The 14,637-nt window shown below is 46.9% G+C and overlaps 1 protein-coding gene across 1 annotated transcript in view; it reads left to right on the forward strand.

Moving 5' to 3' along the window:
* The first annotated feature begins 10,693 nt into the window (after positions 1–10,693).
* The window catches only part of PAK5 (p21 (RAC1) activated kinase 5), an 86,858-nt gene continuing 82,914 nt past the window's right edge, over positions 10,694–14,637 (forward strand). Inside the window, exon 1 of the mRNA XM_058836083.1 lies at positions 10,694–10,850. The gene's annotated coding sequence lies outside the window, so the exon portion shown is untranslated. The remainder of the gene's footprint in view (positions 10,851–14,637) is intronic.

Raw genomic sequence — 14,637 nt, forward strand, 5'->3', positions numbered from 1 at the left:
AACACCACAACAACACCAAAAGGGATTTTGGTTATAAGGTGTGGTCTGTAACCAGAGTTGTGATGCTGAAGGACTCTCAGGCACAGGCGTTTGGGTGTGGTGTTCTGTAGAGGCCTCAAAATACAGAGTCAGGACCACACACCCCAGAAAATGCCCCTGGTGTTGTTGTGCCAGCAGGGATGGATTAAGGGAGGATTCCCTCATTTGGGAAGGGGGGGCACCTTAATCCCCAAAGCCTGGATTTAAAGATCCTAGAGAGAGTAATCACAGACAGTGGATTAGCATCTGTTGAGGAGCCTGGCAGGAGAGGGCAGCGTGGCACTGCCAACCCCAGGGTTGGTCCTCACCCTTGTTGCAGCTCCTTTTCCCAGGCCTGTGTCTTAGACATGTTCACTTGGAAACAGAAAATTCACAGAAAGGAAGACGTCAAAAAGAGCATCTCCTCAAGTCATGGATGATTTCCTGCAAGTGAGAAGTGTGTAAAACATGTCTGGGGCAGGTGACAACTGATGGCAGGGGTGTGGTGTGGTGTGTTTGTTTGTTTTTATAAGCACCTTTAATATTGTTCCTGCAAGGTTTCTGCCATGACAAACTGAGTCAGCCTTTAGCCAGAAGAAGAAAAGGAGGAGATGCTTGTCAGTCAACAGAAACTACCTGGTGTAGGGCCATCCCCATGCTGCCCAGAGGTGTGTTTGCCTCCAGCCATGGAAGAAAACCTATAGTTAGCGCCTTGTTTGTGTGGGAAGCCTGGAAAACAGAGTTTATGGCAGTATGGCCCTCATTTGTTAGTTACTGTGGCTCAGCAATCAGGGAGCAGGACCATGCACTGCTTTTCTCCGAAAATGCCCAAGCCAGTCTTTTCTGCAAGGTCTGACTTCTTTCTCATTCAAAACAAAACCTTAAAACATGCAATTTCCATACAGATATAGCACAAGTGAAGTATTTAGCCTGGCTGAGGCACTTTCCCCCTGGGAGATCTTGCAGGAGAAATGGACCATATTGGCTTTTCCGACTGGCCTTAGGTACTGCTGCAGCAGCACATGGACTCAGTGGTGTGTGCATTTATCTGGCAGGAGGCAGTTGCCTCAAACACAGTGAGGATCAGCTCCCCAAGAGCTTCACCATTTCAAATTTAAAACTGCATTATTTATTCAGACAGGATTTTCTGGCAGCAAACCTCGTATCCTTTTTTGCATCCTCTGTAGTCAAGAGGAAGGATGGTAATAACGCGTGATGGTGCCCAGAGCATGGCCTGCATTCTGTGGCAATGCCCAGGCTCAGCTGAGCTGGGTGGAGCAGTCAGGCCACCTCAGGCAGGGCAACTGGAGCTTCAGGTCCTGCTGTGTGTTCCCTTCTTGGCTGCATTCTTTAAAAGTTCTCTTTGGGCAATACTGGATCACCTCCCTGCCCTCTGTCAGGGCTGCTGCTGCTCTGCTCCAGCCTTGCAAGTGCAGCCCATCAGCCACCTTGGCTTTCAAGTATAATATGGTCTTGTCCCTTCTCCACTCCTTGCCCAACTGAGGGTCAGTGTTATCTCCTCTCCTGCCACCACACCTGCTCAGCCACACTGATGGAGGCAGGGAGGTTTGTTCTCATGCCATCAATGCCCAGTCTTGGGAGACTCTGCTCTGTCCAAAAGAGGGCACATCTACCCCTGGAGCAAAGCAGAGAAACACCCAGCTACTGTCTGGCAGAGGAAGCTCCATTAGCAGGTTACCCACTCCCATACTTGCTTACTGCTGGGACAGGTGTCACATGTCCCATGTTGACAGACCTGCACAACTGTGGGATTTTCTTTTTTTTTTTCCCTCCTGGGCCATGTCTAACTGAATTTGGAGAGAAGGGGGGTTTGTAAGAGACTGTGCTACTGCCCTGAAATACCCACTCCTACAATATATCCTTTCAATTTAAATGTTGCCAAGGAGCTGTGCTAACCCTCACCTCTCAAAGGGTGAAAATCCTTTCTATTGTTGAAAATTGACTGTGTGCAAGTCTCTGAAGACCAGCACCAGTTTGTACCATGCACCGAATAGGAGCAGTGGTCTGAGTCTGGTTTGTAAATCAGGTCACTGACATTAGCAAGGCAAGAACAGCAAACAACCTGGTGCTATTCTCCCATATGTGCTCAGAGAAGACCCAGAATGGAACTGGCAGAAGGGCTGCTAGGAGAGAACAAGGTGTCTTGGCAAACCTGTGTGTATGTAATAGTCAAGAGAAGCTTTTGTTTTCAGCGGGTTGTTTTCCATCACTCCCATGTAGCCATCAGCGTAATTGCAGTATCCAGGGTGCTCAGACAGATAATGCCCAATAACAGCTAATGGGGAAGGGTGAGAGAGAGAAGATAAACAACTTTTTATTACTGACATAGGCTTTAAATCCCTTCAGCTCTCTTGCTATAGCCAAAGTTAGGTTTGGTTTTTTTTTTCCCCACTGGCAATTTTTATGCTGTTTCAAAAGAGCCAGCCCATGGGGTAGAGGGCAGTGTCTGAACCTGCTGCACTGGGGTTTGAGCATCCTGCAGGCCTCCTATCCTGGTCAGCGGAGGCTGAAGCTGATTTTTCAGTCAGGGCACTGCTGGGGATGGAGAGGGGGCAGGTTTGGCAAAGCCATGATCCTGTTTGCTCTCATCACTAAAGGTCACGAGGTGGCTCCGTCTGTCACGGGGAGGAAATGAACTCTGCTGTCTTCAGCAAACTAATTTCAGGCTTGTACTGATTCCCCTTGCAGTTTAATTTAATCATTCTTGGTGTCTGGTTCTACAAACACGGTTTTGTACTGCTAAACCTTTGCTGCATATTAGCTGAGAGGCAGCTGGAATTTGAATTTGATTTTGATTATAATGAGAAACCTCATATTTAGCACTTGGCAAATCTCTCGAATTCAGGAGCACATCAGTTTATAAATGCAGGTTGCTTTGATCAGTGTAATTTTGGAGGATTATGTATGAGAGAGAGAATATAGACTGGGTACTGATATTTGTAAAGGAGAATCAGAAAAGTATTCTACCAGGTGATTGGAATTACGTTACTCTACAATATCAGCCTACCTAGAATTTGCTGCAAAGCATTGTTTGTAATAGAAAAATGCTTTGGGCTACAAAATACTTCCAATGCAGTCCTTTGAAGCTTGCAACAAAAGGGTCAGGTACAGAAACACTTTCTCTCAGGTGAAGGGACTGCTGAGGACAGCCAAGAATGGCCAGAGCTGGACTGACCCAGGGATGTGATGCAGACCAGGAAAAGAAGATGAAATAGCAGTGAGATAAACTGCCTGCTTTCATCCCTCTTCTCTGTTGGACAAAGCCCCTGCTGGCTTCTTTGCCATGTAGGATGCCAAACTAAGAGTCACTCTTGGCATTAAAACACGTGTAGGATGCAGGGTTTTGCCATATGTTCTAACAAAAGCAAGTACTTTAGTTTGCAGCTTGGGGCTGGAGCTGGAGGCATTCCCAGTGATTGCCTCTTCCGAGAGCTCGTGTCCCTTTGGAACCTGTCCTGTTGCAAAAGGAGCCACCTCTGACCAATTTTGCTCCTAAAGGCACATGGACCCAGCTGTGCTGCTGTACATTCTGGAGTGCTCCCTGGACATCCCTGGGGCTTGGTTGTCTTTTGGAGTTCCTGTGGATGGAGGAGTGCTTGGCACCTGCAGGGTAAGGAGCAAGGGCTTTTAGCAGCTGGGAAGCTCATCTGTGGGCTTATTGCTTCCCAAGACTTTGATTTTTTAGAGAGAGGCTTCCTTTGCATAGGAAAAGTGATTGCTTCCAGAACTTAGGAGTACATGGTTTTAAAGAGCTCAGGTTCTGCTCCCAGCAGAAAGATAGAATAACTAAGGCAGTAGCAGTGACTTTGCTCTTCATATTTGCATGGGCAAAACAGAAAATGGAGCTTCAATGAAAATATTAACAATGGTGTTGTGGGGATGATAATGGAGCATTCACCATATCACCAAAAAGCAATAAGGTGAAGAGGTGACCCTTCCTATAGCTTCTGCTGGCTTCTGGCTTCCAAGAAATACCCCATCACTTTGATTTATTAATATGCTGGGAAAAGCAAATAATTTTTACAATCAGCCAACACTGTAAATTCAGCTCTTCTGGAACAGAAATGAAAATGGAGACCCCCCACCTCACGTGTGTGAGGAAAGACCGGTATCTCCAAAGAGCTGTTGTGAGATGGTGAGCTGGGACCTCAGCTCTGGTGGCTGCTCATTCTCTGCTTTGGGGCTGTGGCTGAATCTACCCAGATGTAACTTCTTGGGGAACTTCACCAGGAGATCTCCATGATTACAGGGTTTGCTCTGTGCTAGTCCCCAGCATAGCCCAGAGGACCAAACTGGAAGCTTGAGCACACAGGCTCTTGCACAGCCACAGCGTCAAGAGATTATTTTGTCAGAGCTCCTTCCAGCCTGCAATTCCTTCTGCTCCCCAGCCTTCCACATCACCGTAGCCCAGCGAGCACTGGGGATGCTGCAGCAATTATTCTTGCACCACAGCTAGAGCGAGATCATGAGAGATTCGGTGCCTTCCAGCTCCTGCTCTTTGGGCCCATGGATCCCAGGGCAGGAGCTGGTTTGTCTCCTGGTGAAGAGCTGAGCGCGGGCCAGCTGGCAGCGCCTGCACAGGGACGCCGTGCTCAGAGCAGAGTCGGGATTGATGCACGGCGTGGCTAAAACGGATTGACAGATTTGCAGAGAGCAACTTTCATGCATCCCATATGTTGCTTAGCTTCCTCTGGGTGACTTAAGAGAAGCAAAAAAATCTTTTGCTGGAGGAGAATTAGGGTATTTGTATACTTGGCCATTTTTAAGGGCCTCTTTTTTCCCCCCTTTGGCTTGATCTGATGTGGTCAAAAAGAATAAAAGGTATCAGTTAACCATTCTGGAAGCGTGCACAGATGTATTAAATAAGTATAGTTTCCTGTGGCCCTAACAGCAGGCACAGGAAAGTTCCTAAAATTGTCAAGAGGTTCTTCTCTCTAAGAATTGCAGTCCTGACTAAGATTATCAAAGATACAGTGCTGCTAAAGGACACAGTGAGTGCTGGGGAGCTCTGATTTCCACCTGAACTTTTGGCTTGTTACCTATAGCAGAACTTCCCACAAAGTATGAAATGTGACCTTGAGGTCAAACAAGAACTTTTTGGAGCAATGCTATTTTTACTTCTCTCTCTGTTTCATATAGACAAACACATGCAGTGCAGACCATCATTCCTGATGAAGTGCCATTGTTTAATACTGAAAAAATGCACATTTGATCTAGTTTGCATTTCCTAAAAACTGTGTTATTGATTTGACAATGTATTTTTCCTCAGACAAAAAAATTTTCTGCAGTTATTTATTCATTCTTGCCCCTTGGAGAGCGCACTACCATCTGTTTTTCTTGGCTTTGCATTACCTTATTTTTTTCTACTTGTTCTTTTCCCACTGTGCACCACTGAAGGACTATACTATACATTATCTCATAGCCAAATTATGCAGGGTATTGTAAACATGTTGTAAACTTTGCCAGCTGCAAAGTCAAGGGCTCTGAGAGATCTTTCTTAGTACTGTAAATGATCTTTGAAGAAAGAAGGCTGCCTTTTGGAAGCAGATTTGCAGGGCAGTGTGACACAAAAGCATAATACTGTTTTTGCAAAATGCAAGGGGGAGGAAAAGGAGTAAATACAATTGTTCATGGATCCCTATAACTTTATCACAGAGGCCAAGAAGTCCCTGAACCAGTATCTGCTCAGCAGCCACTGATAAGATACAGCAGGGCCCCTGTGCTCTGATGCTGGGACCTGCAGGCTCTGGCAGGTGGGAACAGAGATTTGAGCCTGATAAAGTCCCACACTGCCATCCTTTCAGGCAGGACAGGCCATGCTCAGGGCACATCACAGGACTCAAGCTCCTGCAAGGTCCCAGAGTTACCTCTGGAGCTTGAGCAGCCTTATCCTGCAACCAGCATCCTGGGAAGACGCAAACTGCAGAGCATCTTGTGCCCTGCCTTGCAGGGCTGGGGCTCATTGCTGCCCTCAGAATTGTGAGTCAAAGGGGAAGAATCACAGGTGTGTGAGGATAAGTCTGTGTAAATATCCTTAGTTATAGATCTTTGTGTATCCTCGTTCAACAGTTAGAATGTTGGCAGTAGCAATACCAGGCATACCAGAAATCATACCTCAAAAATATACAATAACTTTAAAACCCCTTTTATGAAATTTATCTGTTCTCTTTGTCTGTCTTCTGGTGACTGATCTCAGTAACAGTGAAGGTCATGCCTTCAGGCTTTCATCCCATGGTACACTTGCCAAAAGGGCAGATATCTCTGTGGGAGACACCACTCGAGCCCAGGAGCAGGGACTGCAGGAGGGAGGACTAAGCAGCACAGAAATAGAGGTGACTGTCACCCCTGATAATAGAGAGGCAGGCCATGGGGCTGCACCAATGCACTTCCAGAAGTGATGTGGATTGTTGGGAAGAGTCATTTTAGTGGATGGTGGACATGTAAAATACCTGTACAGGCTGATGACACTCGTACAGCCCTCAGTGAAATGCAGTTGTCTACATTTGCTATAAATTCATAATGAGTGCTTCTGGGCTTGGATTTAGACTGACAAGAAAAGCAAAGGCATCTTAAGTTTAGAGGAGATTTGATATGTACTTATGAGAGTCATTGTTCTGGTACCAGGGGAGTGGCTCTTAAACAGCATTTTGGAAAGAGGCCAGGGGCTACACGAGAGCACATGGTGCTTGGGTTGGCAAAGCCAAATCCCACTCCACCCAGCATCCTTCAGCCATCCTCCCTGTGCAACAGCTCAAGACCTTAAAAGGCTGCTGCCACCAAGACCAATAGCTGGACAGGGAGTTTGTCTGCATTATTTAGGGAATTCAAACCTGTCTTTTTAATTATTCCAGCAATACTTCATCTTCCTCTCCAATGGTTAGCAAAAAGGATCACCAGTTCAGTCGAACTTACATAATGTGGCTGTGAATATCCTATGACTTATTGCCCTGATCTTTTCACAGGGTTAAGAGCTTAGGGGAGAAGAATTGCTTGGCTGGGTAAGATGTATTTCTTTTTGCAAAGGACAGATGATGTTTTTCCAGCCCTGGAACTATTCTTGTGAAAGGTATTTTTTCTCTACAGAATCTTCTATTACTATTATGGGCTTATGTTCACAGGCTTGCACTCTCATTAAGGGGCACAGATTTAAATAAGGGGTTTTAATCAACAATTTTCATCATGATTTAAATCAGCTAGCAGGAAACACAAAATTGATTATTTAAATTAATCTTGTTCTTCATTTGTAGTTTTTAATTATTTTCCTAAGGAACAACTGATACATCCTCACTGGAGCCTGGTACTCTTTTTTCACTTGTGATCAGGATATGCTATTACCATATTTATTTAAGAATCTGCATATTAAGTCTAAAGTTACTTAACAATTTTCATTTATGTGCCAAACTGATGACTGACGCCTCTACTCCATGACTTATTTTAATGTTTGTGTTAAGGTGCACTGCAGAAAAAAGTGAAATGCATTAGTTACTGTGCTCTAATTTAAATCACATGCTAATCTTAAATATGACAGACAGATGGAGCAAGGGGAAGAATACAGTTATCAAAACTGATTCTGTATTTGAAATGGACATTTTGAACACAGGAAATATTACCTCTTTGACAACACACTGGAGTGGTTCTAATAATCAAATCTTTATAAAGACTCATATGGGGGAAAGTGCAATCTCCTCTTCCCTCTTTGTTTTCAATCCCCAATGGTTTTCTCAAATTGGAGTGAACTGAAGGAAACAACATCTTTCTGTGTGTCCTGAGCAGAAATGGGGCTGTAGGAAACGGGCTTAGAGTCTCAAGAATCCCCTGATCTGGTTGGTTCAGCAAATACTTCAGCCACTGCAGTGGCTTGACCTAATCTAAAATTTGTAGGGGTTAACTGCTATTTCTTTTAGTATTACAATGAAATTTAGGCCATAATGTTTAGTGCCACTGGTTCAGGTTTTAAATTAAAATTATCAAATTTTAAAGTATAATGATAAATTTGAAAAAAATAATCCTATGCTCTGATTTTTCTGGAAAAAAAAGGACGTTTTGAATTTTTATCTGCCTTTCATTTGCATCAGCTCTAGCTCAGGGCAGCTGCAATGACTCGAGGAGTCATATTTCTTATTCACACCATTGTGTGTAAGAAGGCAAAAGCAAAATGAACCCTTTTTGAAAAGCTTTAGGATAGATCTATGCATATACATATCTCTTTTTCAGATTGAAGGGATCAGATAGTCAAATTCATCCTTTAGGTAATTCGGCTGACTTCAGTGGAGAAACGAATGTCTGAGTTAGAGACCTGGTTTCTTGTTGGCTTCAGCCATGAAGACAGAGAGTCCAGGACTCTCTGGGAATACACAGCATGGGATTTTCCTATGATGATGGATGCATCAGCCTCCCTTCAGTGTGAGTCTCAGCATGTTCCTCTTCCTGAACCTCTGTGCCACCCATTCTCCCAGCACCTCATGGGGTATAGAGGGATTATTGCTTCCTCCCTCCCTGCCTCGTCACTCCTGGGATGGTGCAGTGCCTCTCTCCTGGTGCTGTAGTTTGGCAGCCGTCAGCCCATTTTGCCAATTAATTCCTTGAGACAGTTTCCTCCAAATCACACTTAAGACTAAAGACAATATAGCAAAGGCTTGATTTCTTTTTGTTCCGCTGCCAGAAGCTGTATGTACCATGCCAAGATGTGACATGCAACACCTTGCATTACAGACACACATCACTCATGCTGACTCAGAGCAAGGAAACCCTTACTGCCTTGTCCCACATTATTTCTGGCCTGATGCACCAGGGAAAGGCTTCAGCTTTGTGGTGAGGTTTAAAACCAAGTTGTTGGGTATTTTCCCTTCTAGTTTTAGCCTGGCATGGGGTTTTCTGGGGAAGGGTTGGATTGTTTGGGGTTTCTACCAGAAGCCTAAATGTTCTTCAGTAGCCACTGATTCCAAATTATGCTTCTGGATGCAAAACCCGCTGCAAAGGAATTGAAACCAGGAGCAACAGAGTGACTTCAACAACGGCACCCACTCAGGGTGCACCCAGCCAGCCTGTCCCTGAATTTCACATCTAGGAGGTCAAAATGATGGTCCAGGGCTTTTGAATAGCTTTATGCCATATTTTGGGCTGTCCCAATGTCCCTCCCAGAAAGCAGAGTAGCACTTGTTGTGCTGGTGCTGCTCCAGCAGTGCCGTGGGCAGGTGCTGAGGCTGGAACAGGAGCTTCACCATCCCAGCAAACACTGACACATCATGTGCTGTCAAGAACCAAGGGAGCTCCTTTCATCTCACAGCATTATGTAGAGCAGTGATGGAGTGGGACATAAAAACAGTAGAAGCAAACACTACTAATGGAAGAACGCATTTCTGATGGAGTTTTTGTAGCTGTTGTTGTTAATGCAGGGTTTTTCACTTATGCAAAAACCTATTTAGGCCTTGGGAGCCTTAGTGCCATGAAAGCCTCAACCTCTGCACCTCCCTCTGCCTGGCCCAGCACATCCACCCCACACAGCTCCAATGCACCTTTATCTTCAAGCTGTTCCTGTCGAATCCTCTCTGCTCCTGCCATACAGAGCGCATGTTAATGCAAACCAGCATCAAAGAAGCTAGAAATTATGTGCAATTCAACATCATTAAGTATGAAATCACTCCTCTCCCATGCAGGGCTCTATCAATCAAGTTGGCTTTGGGTCTTTTCTTCCCAGAGAGCTTCTGCTACAGGTGCCTCCGAAAAACACTTTCCTGTCCATGCTCCTTGTTTCCTGACAGAGATGGTTTATGGTCATCCAGGAGCACACACCATCATCTCCCTACTGATTCAGCACGTGTAAGGATGGATCCATACCTTTATTAAAGTCAATCTTAATCTTTCCTAAGGAGCATTTCATAAAAATGTAGGCTTAGAGAAGCTTTCAGAGGCAGCTACAAATTGCCAGCAGTAATACACCAAAATTAGATGGGATAGATGGGGGCTGTCTGTTGTCGTCCCCTGATTGCTTCCTTCCATCACTTGCCTTAACTGGATTTGTTCCTTAGCACCTGGCCATTGTCTGGGGAGAGCTTACAGGTAACAAAAGATGATGGCACAGTTGGTTTTATATTAAAAAAAAAAAAAAGTAATAACTCAAGTCCAAATGCAAAAGGAAAGTGGGCGTGTGGATGATTGCAGAACTGAGATGTAGATGAATGGATGTGGATAGGAGTATGGATTGGTACATGGGCAGGTAGATGCATTGCTGGAGGGGCACATGAACTGGGTGGTTTGATATATGGGTGTTTGAGTGCACGGGTGAGTGCATCCACGGGTGCATTGGTTGGTGCATGAGCGGGGGATGCACAGGTGCATGGGCTGATGCAGGAATAAGTAGGTGATGTATGGGTGCATGCACGCACGGGTGCAGGGGTGCATTGGCTGGTGCAGGCACGGCCGTGTGGGTGCGCAGGTGCCTCGGCTGCTGCGGACAGGGGTGGCAGCCCGGTGCGGAGCGAAGGCCGTGCGGTCGGACGGACAAAGCCCCGGGCCAGATGCCAGGGCAGGTGCGCAGCTGCCTCCGGCCGGCACAGCCCGGCCCCGGCGCTCCGGGCGGCAGAGCGCGGGCGGGGCGGGGCTGCGGGCCCGGCGCGGGGGCGGCGCTGCGCCCGCCCCGGCTCGGCTCGGCTCGGCTCGGCTCGGCTCGCCCCGGCTCGGCTCGGCTCGAGGGGCGGGCGGTGGCACCTGCGGCCGCGCCGTGCGGAGCCGAGCGGAGCGGAGCGAGCGGAGCCGCGGCCCGGATGTAGCCGGAACATGGCGCTGGGGGCGGCGTGACGGCGGCGGCCGAGGTAGGGGCGGCGGGGCCGGGGGCGCGGGCGGCGGCTGCCCCTGCCCGGGCGGACGCTCGACCTTGCGGGGCCGCGGCGCTGGCCGGAGCCGGCCGGCCGGGCTGTCCGCGTGTCCTGGCAGCGGCCGGTGCCCGCAGACAAAGGCACGGCCCGGGCATCCCCGTCCGCACCTGTGCGGAGCGGGCAGAGCCGCGGGCGCTGCCAGGGGCGGCTGGCGCGGGGCAGCCGGGAGCTCCCGGGTTCCTCTCCTGAGGCTCGCCGTAGGTGATTTTGCTTTTGATAGCTTGCCGGGGTTTCCTACAACAATGGCTTTTCTTTTCCTTTTTCTTAAGCCAGTTTGCTTTTTGTCATATCCCCCTCCCTCCAAGAAGTTGCTCCCAACTTTCCCTGAATATGATGTGGTTTTGGGTTTCCCCCAGGACGCAGGTGCCCAGAGAGCCGTTCAGCCGCTCCTGGAAATGCTCCTACATGAGCCTCTATACCTCTGCTCCCTATTTTTTTTTTTTTTTTTTTTTTCATGTAAAGGGTTAGAAATGCCTGCAATCGACTCCGCTCTTCTTTCAGTGTCCATGAGCCTCGGATCATCTCAGCTAAAGAAAATGAGCTGCATAGTGACTGCCGTGCTTGAATAATGCTCCAGCCTCAGGCCAAGAGGTGTTTTTTTCATGGTATCGATCAGACCTTGAGAATTTTTTACCAACCCGCTAGCAGCACGCAGGCTGCCTTTCTTCCTCTTTGTTACATACCAGCCCTCTGTTAACATAAAGAAACAATGGAATTTTTTTTTTCCCCCAAAATATTCAGTGTTAGGTCTAATGGGCTGTGATTGTCAGTAAGGATAAAATTCCCACCAACTTGAGAGGGGCCAGCAGTGACACTCCTCTGCTAGTAGCCTTTCCCTTTCATTTTATAATTTCTTTATATGCTTTAGCATTTGCAAAAATGAAGAAAATGAGTTGATACCTGTGTTGAGTAGTGAAATAGATCTTAGTGGTCCCCGCTACCAGACAGCACTTAAGGAATCATTGCTTCAAATTTACTGCCTGTATTGTACTGTGAAACTTCCAGTACTGCTGCTCAGGGCTGCAGCGGGAGCCGTGCTCCCCTGGCCGCTGTGACAGCCGGTGTTGGTGGCTGTGAGCATCACTGATGCTGCTGGGGACAGACCTCTTGTCATGTGGAGGTGTCGGGGGATGGCTCTGCTGTCCGCTGAGGAGGATGTTTCAGAGGTGGTGAGTGGATGTAGTCCTACTTCTGGGGCTCCCTGGCCATCTGCCCCCCCAAAGGAGCGACACTGAGAAGCTGTAGAAGCTCCTCTATTTCAGTTGGAGGTTCACAAAATGGCCCTTTTTTCCCTGCCCATACATTGCTGTTTCTGCTACGTGGGGGTTACAAATGTGTGGATTGCTCCATGGTGAGCAGCTGCTCTCGTGGTTTTCAGGTGGGAATGAGGGACCTGGCTGCGTGGGGCAGGGCGCTGGTTTCGGAGTGGCTGCTGTGCCAGGTAAAGCTTTGGGAGTTACTCGTTGTGGTTCGCCTTATTGCCTGTTTCTTTGGCTTAGTCACATTTTTTTGACTATGGGTTGTTTTAGGTCGATGAAAGGTCTTTGTTCAGTGTGGAATTGTGTATTTATGCTATCAAATGTATTAACTGGAGGTAAATTGACTAAAAGCATTGTTTTCATCAAGGGAAAGACTCATGTTGAGAGTGCTGAAGCTAAACTTTGTTCTTTCTCCTGTTTCAAACATCTTTCCAAATGGTTTGGATCCCAGTGGGACCATGATTTGTAGCTGAGAGTAATTTTTATCAGATTGAGTCTGCCATAGTCCCATTTCCCCGTTGTGCAGGAGCTCTGGGTGCTGTTACTCACCTCTGTAGTGTTTCAGCCTCACTCTGAGGAAGCGAGAGCTCACCAGTCACGGCGTGTGTGCGTGTCCTCAGCTGGAGTGACTGCTGAACCGTGCTTAACTGGGCAGCTCAGGAGTCATTCCACGCCGGGAAGCACTGCCACAGAGAGACCCTGGCAGGCCTGCTGTGGAGAGCCCTGTTACCAGTCATCAGCAAATTCCCTTGGCAACCCCCTGTGGAGCCAGACCTAGTAAATCCCATTGCTCTTTGATTCCCTTATTACTTTGGCACCTCTGTTTGCTTCCCAGTGGCTTTTCTGTTTGGGTTTGTTTTTTTTTTTCCTGGACATCTTCATCCATCATGAATCGTCACAGTAAGTCAGTGTTTGACTTTCAGTGAGCTCTCAGCATGCCAAGAGTTGATTCTAAGATGGAAGTGTGTAACAAGCAAAGTTCCTGCAAAACATTTTACTTCCTGATTATTATTTTCTAATGTAACAGATTTTGGCAACTGTTACTTTGAAAAATAATATTTGGGAAGTACAATGCTGTGTAAGAAATTTGCTCCCAAAACTTCTCTCATGGTAGTCACAAATCTGAGTTTTGCTCTGTCTCATTGGTATTACTTCTGACACCAGATTTGCTACTGAAATAGGGGAGACAGACTGTTCTCATTGACACCAGCTGGGGCACGCAGTTTGGGTTTAAAGCTGAATTCATGGAGAGCTCCAGCTCGTGTGGCAGAAGCCCAAGAGGTGATGCTGGCACAAGTCTGTCAGAGGTACAGGTGTCAGCTGTTTCAGGGATGTGTGGAAAAAAGAACTGGAAAGAAGGAGCAGAAGAGCACCTGCATCTCTGCTTCTCCTCTCTGATCACCCTCACATTTGACACCTAAATCCTTTTCTGCTTTGAAGCTGCTCCAATTAGGAATCTGAAGTGTTTGGCATCTACTTGTTCAAATACATAAACTGGCTCTGGTTTTACCGGTTTACTTTGCAAAGGCTACAAACATGAGTCTGCTGTGTGGCATGTGCCGAAACTGCCAACAGGTGTGTGTGGGTACCACAGCTGAAGAGGTTCAGAATCATAAATCTCAAACAAAACCTCTCTTTTAAATACCTCTTTGGCATATCCTACTCCTGGCATTAGCATCGCTGACTCATGGTGCTGTTTGGCCATCCTGGAGGCATTTTTGGGGCTGTCTCTGCTTTGCTCCGTGCTGAAGTCAGAGGAGTTGGTTTGTTGGATATGCTGCAGGGTTTGGCCAGGTTTCCCCAGGTTTTGGTGAAAGCTGAGCAAAACCTCTGTTGTTTGGATGGAATGGTATGTGATTGCAGCCAGGTGAAACTGGAGAAATGGTGATGGAGACTTCAGGTGGTTGATACCCTCACTCCTGTAGGGCCTGCACTTCCTACCATCTTCCAGTTACAGTCTTTCTTTTTACCATTAATTCTAATCTCTTAAATTTAGGATCTTGCTACTCAATAGCAACTTGAAGCCAGAAATGTGTTTTAAACAACTATTTGCTTAAAAAAATGGATGTTACGACCAATAGAGCCTTGGCTTTGATGGCATCTTCCCTTGTAGCTTATCCAGCGTCTTATACAGGTTTGTGTCTTGCTCAGTAGGAGCTTTATAGGGTACCTTCCTTCTTTCTAGATGCAAAGCTTGATATATTTAAGACTATTTCCCCCCATTAAATTCAGCTGTGATTGGTGGTGAGGTGTGCCAGAGCACTGCCTGGTGCGCAGCTGCATTTGCTTTATTATCGGGGAAAAAGCTGGAAAACTGAATGATTCAAAACCATTAACAACTGTGCACAAAACCCCAGTTAGTTCTGAGCCCATTCAAAAGGCAACTCCCCCCACGCCCATTTAGAGCAAATCTCAGAGCACTTTAGTGGTGTTTAATGTTCAGGTAACTCTAATTAAGCCTTTAA

Source organism: Poecile atricapillus, chromosome 3 (assembly GCF_030490865.1).
Source record: "Poecile atricapillus isolate bPoeAtr1 chromosome 3, bPoeAtr1.hap1, whole genome shotgun sequence".
In the NCBI taxonomy this organism is placed as follows: domain Eukaryota; kingdom Metazoa; phylum Chordata; class Aves; order Passeriformes; family Paridae; genus Poecile; species Poecile atricapillus.